The sequence below is a fragment of the Pteropus medius genome, unplaced genomic scaffold (assembly GCF_902729225.1).
Source record: "Pteropus medius unplaced genomic scaffold, Ma_sr-lr_union100, whole genome shotgun sequence".
Classification (NCBI taxonomy): domain Eukaryota; kingdom Metazoa; phylum Chordata; class Mammalia; order Chiroptera; family Pteropodidae; genus Pteropus; species Pteropus medius.
In genome coordinates this window covers 26,541,226-26,551,846 of record NW_024344240.1, presented here as the reverse complement: position 1 = coordinate 26,551,846, position 10,621 = coordinate 26,541,226, and positions in this window count along the sequence as shown.

Genomic DNA, 10,621 nt, shown 5'->3' with positions numbered 1-10,621 from the left:
TGTTTGATGACCCCAGAGAGGCCACAGGTGGGGCCTGGACTCTGGGAGCACTCAACATAATGAACCTCATGGTCAGAGTTAGATGAGCCCAGAATGCAGTGTGGGTGCAGCCAGGACTTGAGTGGCCAGGCAGAGCAGGGTGATCCCTGAGGAATGAGATCTTTGGGAAGCTGCACAGAAGGAGCCTTATGAGGAGCTGGGGATCCAGTGAGGAGCTCCTGTGCAGGGCTGGGCTAGGAACCCACAAAGCTCTCTTGGCTGATCCCTGAGAGCAGCAGAGCTGAAAAGAACATTTCATGAGGATCCCCATGAAAGTTTGGGTCTCTGAGGGAGTGGCCCCTATAAAGCCTGTTACCTCTCTACTTTTTTTATTCCTTTGGGGCTTAGAACTACTGGAGACACAGTGATTGGAAGGGGCTTGGGGTCACAGTGGATGAAGGCCAAGCAGAGTCTGGGCCAAGTGGACTGCCCAGAGCTGAGATTAGAAACTGTCAATCCACTGAGATTCAGGCATCTCTGCCTCCTCACAGAATTAACAAAGACAGAGGCAGTGTTTGAGCCCAGAGCCCGGGCCCCTGCCTAGATTCTCTACCTTGGACTGTCTTCCTTGAGGAATGGTTGGAAGTGAGCCCCACCCTAACCAGTTGACCTCCTTCTACCCAGTCTAAGGAGCCAACTGAAACCATTGGACATTGGGGTCCTCTCCTGACAGGACCACCCCACAGGGTCCTCTGCTGCAGCCAGGACTCTTGCTATACTGTGTTCTCCTGTCCTTCTACTACATCTGCACATGGGCAAGACTGGGCTGCTCTGTGTAAGGACCATGGAAGCTCCAGACTGGGGTGAAGGTGGAAGGCTCTGGAGCCCAAGAGCCTGGCTCTGTCACTTGCATGTGCTTGAGCAAATAACCTAACCTCACGTGCCTTGGTGTTCTCATCTGTGAAATAGGGTGATGATAGTACTAGCTCTGAAGGCTGTTGACTTCACAGGCTTGACAGCCTGTGTCATGGTTTATGCAACTCTCGGAGTCCCGGTATGTTTATCAGCACTTGTAGGGAAATGACCCACCTCTTCCAAGGTGGTGGTGAGGGGCATGGGTGTGTCTAGCACATAACCAAAGGTATAGACATGAGCTCCCTTCCTTAGAAAGGAAAGATGGGAACTGAAAGCCTGGCTTTTCTGGGAAATCCTGCCCAAATCCTTATGTGGCACTGTGTGTGGCTACTGAACTGCAAGCACTTCAAAGGTAGGGATTATGTCTCCTTTTATTGTCTCCTTTACAGTCTATAGTCATTTCAGATCAACTCAATAAAATGAATTTGTTCAAGGAATATTTACTGAGTACCTGATATATGATTCAGGTATCAGGAACAGTCTGGTTTGCCTGCCCTGGACAACTCTTGGAAACAAATCAACAAATAGAAAATTACAGATTGGATTAAGTGCCACTGAAATAAAAAGTGCAGCGATGAGGGAGGGAAAAATGAGTTGGGTGGCTAGGAAGTCCTCTGTGAACCCTAGAGGTTAGGAAGGTCCCAGGAAAGAGAGTCCTTGAGGAAGGGATAAGTGCAAAGGCATTGGGGCCACAATGAGTTTGGTGGGAGAGGCAGAAAAAAGCCCAAGCAGCTGTACCTCAGGGAGCAGAGAGGAAAGTAGGGGGAGATGAACTAGGAGTCCAGGTGTGGGGATAGAGCTAGGGGGCCCTGGAAGCCAGAAGAAGGATGTAGATTATTTTAAGGGCAGTGGGAAGCCACTGAGTTGGGCACAGAAGGAAGTGGACCTATGAGTCTACTTCAGAGGCTTCTAGGGAGATGGCCAGCAGGTGGAGCAGGGCTGAGGCAATGAGGGTGGTAGGGAAGGGTGGAACTGAAGCATATTTTGGAGGTATATCCAACAGGAAATGCTGATAAATTGGGTGTAGGGCTTTGGAAAATGGAAGAAACTGACTTTTTGCCTGATTAAGTTTAGAGATGAGAGTGCTATTCAGCGAGATGGGAAAAACCCTGGGGAAGGTACTGTTTGAGTGGGCATGGGGCACAAGAATTCAGTTTTAAAATGAGCAGTTTGGGGTGTACCCCTGAGTCCAGCCTCAGGAGATTTAGAGGGTGTGAGAGAAGAGTGCTTGTCCTCTCAAGCTCACAATCAAAGGAAGATAGAGGACTGCGGTGCAAGATCATCAAGCTGGGGTGGCTGCATGGGAGGCCTGAGCTGAAGCTGTTCTGTGAGCATGCATCTGTGTCCAGGCCTGAGCACAGGGAAAAGAGAGAAGGGACAATAGACTCAGCCCTAGGGTGCTTAGGGCTCTGTCTTGTCTGACTCTAGCCTCATGCACCAGGCCTTTGGCCTCTCACCTTCTCACATTGCTCATTCCCACCAGCTTGTCTCATATCTTGCCATGTCTGTTCAGGGAACATCCCTGTCCTGCACACTCCCTGGTTCCTCGTCTCCCCTGTGTCACAACAATCTTCTTTTCAGTGTCTAGGCTCAACTCAAACCTCACCTTTAAGAAGCAACTTTGTAGATCCCTGGGTAGGGTTCCTCTGCCTTGGTACATGGGAGCCTGGGTGCATCTGTTTAGAGCTGATTTCTTGCCTGGGTGCAGGGTTAGGTTGGGTTGTGAACACGCTGAGCCCTGGGTCCCAAGAACAGGGTTCCATGTCTGCTGCCAGGGGTAGTGAGTGGATGTAGCCTTTTCTGAGGCCACAGCCAGTGAACACTTTTCTCAGTAAGAGAGCACTGGGAGTGGCTTTCTTTGCTCCAAGAATTAGCAATCTTGTCTTTAATGAGCCCTAACCCCACTACCTGAGGAGGTCTCAGTGCTTATAGGTCCTTAGACAGAGCAGGTGCCCTTGTGGGCAAAGGAAGGTTGGCTCCTAGGAGGAAGAAGGGGCCATGTCAGAGAAACACTGGAGCTTATTCTTATATTATCCTTTTATATACAAGTAATTGCACAAGTCTCGCAATCCTATGGATGGATCACAGTACTGAGGCCTGGAGAAGATGCACAGGACTCCAGGCAAATCTGTGTATGGCATGCTGGGTCAGGGCCCAATTATACCAGTCACATCCTGACTTTGGACAGGTGAAGTTTTTCCTAAGGACTGATGTGGGGCAGGTCATCTGCTTTTGCCCTCAGGAGCTCCCAGTCACTGGAGGAGACAAGCACTGTGTACGGTGTGGGCCAGCTTCCTGGTGCAGGTGACTTGCACCCACACACACAATGAGACACAGACATGCACAGTATGAACACAAGCAGGGCACACACACCCTTCCCCAAAGCCCTGGCCTGCACATTCAGCATTTCCTGGTCTCTAGTAATCTAGCTCTGAATGGAGCCTCTGTGTACTCCTGGTGGGAAAGTAGCCTCTGGGGCCTTCTGCCCTCTATCCTGCAGTCAGTCAGACTCTCTGGAGGGAAGGCAACCAGTGTTTCTAACACGCTTCTGCTGAGGGACTTTCCGTACCTCCCTACCTGGGAGGAAACCACACTTCTCCAAGAAGGAGCAGGCTTAGTCCCCAGGTCCAGCTTTCCAGTGGTGGGACTATGAGCTTGGGGATCTTCAAGCAGGAGAGCATTGCAGGAAGGACCCTCAGTGGTGTCACATCCCACATAAACCTGCCATTGAAAGTGCCTTGGCCCTACAGCAGGACTGAGACACATTTCTCCCATGACTGAGAACTGGAGCTTGGGGAGATGGCCCAGGTACATGGCCTCCTTTGGCAGAATGTTCACTGGACTCTTTACACCTGCCACACCCCAATTCCCCAGAGAAGCCAGGACAGGGCTGACTTGGAAATGGACTAAACTGGAATGTTTTGAGTCCAGAGAAGCAGACAATTCAGCAATAATGTGACCAACTCAGTGAATTAACAATTCTCTTCCATTTCTCCCCCCAAGCCTGAAAAAAAAACTCAAGGGGAGGCTTGAGGGAAGAGATGAGAGAAGGTTGTTTGTTAATGTACTGAGCTGGTCACATTATTACTGAGGTCATGACTCATGAAGCATGTTCTGCACAAGGCAAAGAAAAGTATCTAGAGTCTCTGGCCAACACCATAGATAGTTTATTAGACAGGAAAAGAAAAGAGAAAGAAAGGGAGAAAAGAAGAAGAAAGAACCATTTAGGAACAACGGGAACCATTTTTTTCTTTCTTTGCCATTGGAACCCTGAGGCTAGCAGTAGAGTGGGCTTGTCTCAGAGAGGTCCTCCCAGCTTAGGGTTCTGGCCACAACCCTCCTGGGAAAACACCCCGAGGGGGTCAGTACTGTGGAGGTGGGGAAGTGAGAGAGTGAGACCAAACCCTTGTTGAGGAGGAGCCCAGAAGCCTGGTCAGGGCTGAGGAAAGGCTTCTGGAGGATGAGCTGGGATGTGGAGGGAGTTATGTACCTCCTCAGGGCACACCCCAATGAAAGACAAGGGTAGAGATATAGGGGTCTGCTAGAACTTAGGCATGAGAGACCCTCACTCACAGCTCCTCCTCCCTAATCCACCTCCTCCTTGCACCTTCTCGTCCTCCACTCCTGCACTTCAACCATCCCTCATGTGCTGAGATTAATTCTTCTGTCCTCATCTGTGATTACCCTGTTGCCTCCCCTGAACTCCTGGAGCAGGAGCAATGTGTGCTGCTGCTGCAGGAGCTTGTATCACAGCTAGGCATCACTTTTCTCAGTTCAAGGACACAGCTGACTTCAGCAGGGAGGGAAGGTTACAATCAGTTGAACAGAAGATATGTGTGCAGGACCATCAGTAGGCACTTCTGGGACCTTGCCTTTGAGCCAAGGTATGCATGTGATGAGGAACCAGTGATTTTAGAATTCTGAGTCAACCCTGGATGGGGATACGAATTTGGAGCAGCTCCAGTTTAGTCCATTTGTGGGGCTGGGGCCTAAGCTGGAGGAGGCCTTGAAGGACTAGAGCGAGGGGCAAGCCCCAGGCCACAGGCAAGTTCAGGGAGATGGCAGCATAGGAAAAAGACCCCAATCTGGTGCTGGCATGGCCCCTGGAGAAAACATCAGATTTCCAGCTTCACAGGAGAAGAATCAGAGCAGCTGAGATAGGAGCAGCAGGCAAAGTCCCAGCAGGCAAAGTCCCAGCAGCCTGGGAGATTACTTGGGGCTGAGTTGCGCCAGCCTGGGGGCCAGACTGGGCAGAAGGGGACAGCTTGGGCTGGAAGGCGCCAGTCTCCGGGGTGATGCTGAGCCTGACTGCCTGGTCTCAAAGAGAGAGGCCAGAATGGGCTTTTGTGTGTAACAGATGGGAGTGTGTGTTCCCAGGCCTGATAGGGAGGAAGCGGTGGAGAGAGGAGATGACTGCAGGAATGAAAGGGGGCCATAAAACATGTCAAACATGCCCACCTAGTTCCCTCACTAGGCAACAAATAGCTTTTATTTCAGACCCAGTAGGCCAGGAGGCTGCATGCTCTGAATAGGGGCCCGGCTAGGGTCTTAGGGGCCTGAGAGAAGCGTCTATTCAGGGTCAAGAAGGCTCAGCCTGTGCCTTTCTGCATGGAAAAGGGCTGTAGACACATTTGCAGGCCAAAGAGTGCTGTTCGCATGGCAGGGTCTTCTTCCTCCTCCATGAGGCCAGAACGTTCAGGTTCAGTCAGAGGAAGAACAAACCAGAGTCAGAAACCTAAGTTCTCTGAGCTGCAGCCTCACCTCTCACAGTGGGTCTGCCCAGCCTGTGAATTCTGGCTCCTGTCTCAGGAGCAGGCTTGGCCTGAAAGGAGTTTCATTTGCCTGGGAGTGAAGTGACCCCTGGGTATAGCCCTCCCTCTGTGCATGGCCCAGGCCTCACCTTGACTGTGCTGCAGGGTAGGCTGCCCAGGGTAAAGCCCCTGGCTGACAGGTGGATAGTATGAGACCAGATTCTTCTTTGAAGGGGACCTTGCAATGTGGAGGGTCCATGCACTCTGGGCCTTGCACCCACACAGACACGCTTTCTGAAAAGAGAGGCTGAGAATCCTGGGGGAGGAGGACAGCTCAGAAATTTCTAGGATTTAACTCAGACCCAAGCAAAGGGCTGGTGTTCTGCAGCACTGTGTGTCTGTCCCCAGTCCTGCCTCCATCCTAGGCTACACCAGAAGCTGACTATGAACTGCACAATGCCATGCAAACACTTGGCCTTTCCCTGAAGGCCAACCCTGGAGGCCAACCCTAGAGACCCATGGGTAGGTGCCAAAGCCAGAGTAACCACAGCACTGTCCACTCACAATACCTTTAATATCTTCACTGCAGCCCCACTACACAGAAGGCTTTGAACACTCTGCCCCACTTAGTCCCCATGGCTCATGCCAGCAGCAGCACAGATATTGGATCCATATGGCTGGCAGCCAGACCAAAGCCGCTCTCAGCAACAGGGCACACAGACTAATCTGCTCATAATTCAGGCTGTGTCTGGCTGCTGGCCACCACAATTTTGTGCTCGTATAAAACACCTTTACAGAGGAGCAAAGTGTGTGTGTGCATGCATGCACGAGCAAGCGAGAGAGAGAGAGAGAGAGAGAGAGAGAGATTCCTGCTTACACATGAAATAGTGGAGCTCAAGCAGAACAAAAAGGATGAGTGAGGATTCATCAGTGGGTATTTCAGAGTCTTGGTGACTCATCTTTCCATGCAAAGCAGGAAACTGAGAAGAGATTTAGAAGTTTCTGAACAGTGGGCATTTGTGTTCATGAATCAATTCTCTTACACAGAAAAAAATCCCAATTTAAAAAAAAAAAGCAGTTAAGTAGCAGTTTAAGCTGTGTTCATAAGAACCTTTAGGTTTTATATGAAGAAATGATCCAGGTGGTCATGCTATGGGCTGCTCAGGATATCCTGTCCAGGGTGTGTGCAGGCCCCAGCTGGCGGCCTTGGGGTCTAGGTCTCATAGACACAGGACTACCTGGTATCCTTTTAACAGGCACTCTCCCAGTGTCCAGACTCACAGAGTAGGCGCTTTATCTACATCAATAACCCATTTCACAGATGAGGAAATGGAAGCTCAGATGTCATGATTTCCCAGTTATCCCCTCAGTGTGGAAGTAGCAGAGTCAAAATTTGATCCCAGGTCTGGTTGGCTTTCTACTGCATGAAGAGGGGTTGGGGATGTAATGAACCCACTGGATTCATGAGGGGGTCACTGGGGATGCAGCCAAGTCACAGGGGCCTGGCAGGGCCTTAGTGTGCATGAGGGAGAGGGTGAGCAGCAGCGCTGACCTGTCAGAAGAAAGGACAAGGGAACGTTCCCTTAGCCCTTGCCATTGGAAAGTCTGTCAGACGGAGCAGGATGGCGGTTGCGGGGGTCGGGGGTTGAGGGGGACTGCATTGTAAGACTAGTGTGTGCTTCCTACCCTGAGTCTCCTGTGGTCTTGGGAAAGTTCCAACCTCTATGGGCATCAAGTTTCTCACCTGGGAACTGGGGCCACAGAAGTTCCCTTGAGGTGCAGAGTGAATGAACATATGAGGAAATGAACATGAAACAGGGCACCCTGGGCTGCTCAGCTTAGTTGCTGCTCCAATATTGTGCTTTGATGGTTGTCCATTGTTGCTGGCTGGCCAGCTGTCAAAGTCCATGCAGCCAGAGAGCAGCAGTATGACCGAGGCCAGTGTGACCCCAAAGGCCATACTTGGTGCCAGAGAGACCGATAGGAGTGAGACCTGGCTCGAGTACTGGGGCGTTTCTAGGCAGAGGCAGCAGACATGGGCGCAGTGCTAAGTTAGGCTATGATGGCTTCACCCACACACAGATGGTGTTGTCTGGGAATGAGGTAGGTGACAGCAAGGAGCTCCATCCCACAGGAGTACTGTCAGTCCTGCACAGGCAGGCTGCAGAGACAATGGCGACAAAAAGCGAGATGGCCAAAAAGGATTATTTCTGGTCCCTAAATGGTCAGACCCCAACTTCTTCCAGTACAGAATTGCCCAAACAGCTTGCACCCCAAAATCTCCAATATGATTGTCTATGAATTCTTGCTAAAGTGTCAGCAAGTAGCCTCAAGGCCATCCCCAACTCCTAATTACCTCCTCCCACCCTCATGAGCAGCTGCATTCTCCAGGGAGCAGTCTCTACACCTTTCTAGGCAGATTCCAATGGGACTAACTGGATGTAGGAGCTGGCCTGGCCATCCCTTCCTGGCCTCTCCCTTCCTGGCTCTCTTGCCCCAGAGAGTAAATTCACTCTTTAATACCACCCCCAAACTCAGTGTACCCACCCTGGAGCTATCTAAGCATCCAATGATGCCATAGGTTAACAAGGCACCTGGGAATGTGTGGTGGGGGTGGGACATTTTCAGACACTGATCCAGCCTGGGAGGATACCATGAAGGTGCTATTCCAGCCGTTTTGCCCCAAAAAGTATAGGGTGCATTTTCCCCACATAAAGCAGTTCTCTTGTGACGCCAGCTGGGCATCAATTTAATTCAATTCTTACACTACTTACCTAAATTCTGGTCCCATCATTTAAGGGCTCTGTACCACATGATTGTTCCCCCCACTTCAGATGACAATCCCAGGTCGAAGTTGTCCCTATTATTCTTGACCTATTGGTTATAAATTGGATTCCTACAACTCTCTCCTTGGGTTAGATGATTTGTTAGATAATTAGATTATTAGATAATTTGCTCATAGAACTCAGGAAAGCACTGTGTTTACCAGTTAATTATAAAGGATGTAATACAGAATAAAATAAGGAGCCAAATGAAGTAGGATGAGGTCTGGGGAAGGGTTAAAAGTGTCCATGCTTTCTGTGGGGGTGGCACTCTCCCAGTACCTCCATGTGTCCACCAACCTAGAAGTTCTCTGAACCCTGTATTTTGGGGATTTTTATGGAGCAATATTGATTATTAATTCCATTTCCAGCCCCTTTCCCTTCTTCAAATAATAGAGATTGGGTCTGAAAGTCCCAAACTTCTAAGCATGGCTTGGTCTTTCTGGTAACCAGTCCTCATCCAGGAGCCTACCGAGAGTTGCCTCATTAGGGATTTAAGAGCTCTGTGTCAGATATTCTTATTACTTAGGAAATTTACAAAAGTCTCAGGACTCTGTGTCAGGAACTGGGGGCAGATCTCTTAATCGCTTTTCCCTCACTTCCCACATCCATACACTGGGAACAGTGACACCCTTTCTGAAGCTACTATAGCCCCTGAAGACATGATGTATATGGTGCAGAGCCTGGTGGAGCCTGCTGGTTGCCTTCCCGATCTCTACCTTTTCTGCCTCCCTGGGGCAGGTCCAGGGCCCAAGGCTGGACTCTAGGAGGGAGAGATTCGTTGGGCACCATGGCTGTGTCCTCAGTGGTGCTCAGGAATCTGACCCAGTCCTCAGGAGCTGCTGATGGCCACCCAGGAATGTCCAATGGCTACCTTTCTGGGTGCCAAGTCTGGCTCTGCAGGCAGAGAGAGGCTCCCACCCTGGGGCATAGAGCTCGCTGCTTCAGCGTGATAGCTGAGAGCTAACATGCACAGAGGCCTTCGATTGTGGCTAAAGGCAGAAGGAGGCAATGGGGCCAGGAAGAGGGGAGGCCAGTGAGAAAAGCAGGGTGGGGGATGTCTTGACTCTCCTTGGAGGGAGACCCAAGTTTTGACAAGGGTAATAGGGTAATCCAAGTGAGGAGACCTGAGTACAGGGAGCCTGGGTTGGGGTGAAGAAATACAGATACGAAAAGATGCCACGCGCCCACCCCTGCCTACTGGATGCTGACCAGTGCACAGCACTAAGGGTGACCGGGGCCACAAGAACCATTTGTATTTAATAGTCACAAGAGATGTTTTATGGAGGATAAGGAAACATGGCAGTGAGAGATGTCCCCAGATCTCTCCCCTTGAAACAACAATAAAGCAAACATCTAAAACTCAACAAAAAACACCCAAACTGCACACCATTATGTCTGAGCATGGGATCTGCGCTTAAGAGTTACCACAGGATTTATACAAAGCAGGGATCCAAGAGGCTTAGACACCACCTACTGGGAACTAAAAGAAAAGCGCCTTCTTTGCAACAAGTTAAAGAGAGACCTTTAAATAATAAATCTTCTTTCTAAAAAACAACAGAATACACTTCCATTAATGCCCAGGTGGAGAAACAGTTCGTTAAACACCATGAACAACCAAGGGGACAAGGTATCTCAGAAATAAATGGAAAAATCTCCAGAAAATAAGCTTACAGACATAGAAATAAGCAACTTAAATAACAGAGAATTCGGGATGGTACTTCTGAAAAAACTCAGTGAGTTCCAAAACGAGTCATAGCGACAATTTCAGGAATTGAAAAAATACCTAGATGAGCAGAGCAAGGTGATTGAAACTCTCATGAAGAACGTAATATTTTTCTGGAGATAAAAAACACACTGCAAGAGGTGAAATCTAGAAATAAATAAGAAATAAGAAGAGAGAAACCAAAGAACTATAATGAAAAATAATGAAAGAGAAATTCAAGAAAAATAATATATGAAAAATAATGAAAGAGAAATTCAAGAACTAGCTGAAACCATCAGGAGAGGAAATATAAGAATAATGGATATTATCAAAGGCAAAGAAAAGGAGCAGGAACTTGAAAGCATTTTCAGACAAATAGTGGATGAGAATTTCCCAAGTCTAAAGAATGAGCTGGAGCTTGGAATTAAAGAAGTCAACAGAACACCCAA